The sequence below is a fragment of the Arachis ipaensis genome, chromosome B06, assembly GCF_000816755.2.
Source record: "Arachis ipaensis cultivar K30076 chromosome B06, Araip1.1, whole genome shotgun sequence".
In the NCBI taxonomy this organism is placed as follows: Eukaryota; Viridiplantae; Streptophyta; class Magnoliopsida; order Fabales; family Fabaceae; genus Arachis; species Arachis ipaensis.
In genome coordinates this window covers 95,805,855-95,806,708 of record NC_029790.2, presented here as the reverse complement: position 1 = coordinate 95,806,708, position 854 = coordinate 95,805,855, and the positions used below count along the sequence as shown (strand labels likewise).

Here is an 854-nt window from a genome sequence, read left to right as displayed (position 1 = left end):
AGAGCTTACTAATAATATAGGGTTTCTTTCATCTTTCAGCTTGATTGGAATCGATTCTATGATTGAATAGCAGAAGTGCTACTTAGTAGTAGAAACTCGGAGAGACAGACAGAGAGGGGACTCAATCATACCTGCTAACTCCTAGGATGATAAGTAGGTCCTTTGTTTTTGACAGGAATAGTTCCAGCCTTTGTAGCCCCTCGGGAGAGTGAGTCTACTTAGCGAACTGGCAGGACGCGGAGATCGATTGATCAATACAAATCTCAAGAGTGGATGGTTGCTCCGTTATATGCATGCGCCCCCTTGTCCCGGAGGCTCTCCGGCCGAGGAGGGGCTTGCTATCGTAACCCTTTCTCCCGGTGTATGTGAAAAAGAGTGACGAACCTTTTTTTGTTCGGTCATAGGTTGGTGTCCAAAGAACGAGAGTCGGCTTCCTTAACTTTAGTCCTTTGTTCCTCAGTAGCTCAGTGGTAGAGCGGTCGGCTGTTAACTGACTGGTCGTAGGTTCAAATCCTACTTGGGGAGAATTTGGAGTTCTTGCTTTTCTGACCTAGCGACCAATGTAATTTGTAGCCTTCCCCTTTGTTTCTAAACTAGCAGAATTATGGGACATCCAAAGTGGGAAGTTTCTTGTTGGTTTTTTTCTATTTCTTACTCCCTAAGAATTTTTCTTGGAACTTGGTTCGTTCAATTCTTAGGGAGAAGAAGGATCCACTGGGAAGATTTGAGTAGTATCTTCATTAGCCGGAAGGAATTTGTCTCCACTAGCGTCATTCTGATGCCAAGGCATCTTAGGCTAGTTTCACTAGTATTTTTCTGTTAGTTTTAGTGGTTTTATGCATTTTCTTGAGCTT

General features: G+C 43.6%; 1 non-coding gene across 1 annotated transcript; it reads left to right on the top strand.

Moving 5' to 3' along the window:
* Positions 454 to 525, top strand: TRNAN-GUU. The gene has a single exon. It is a non-coding gene; the product is annotated as a tRNA-Asn (tRNA).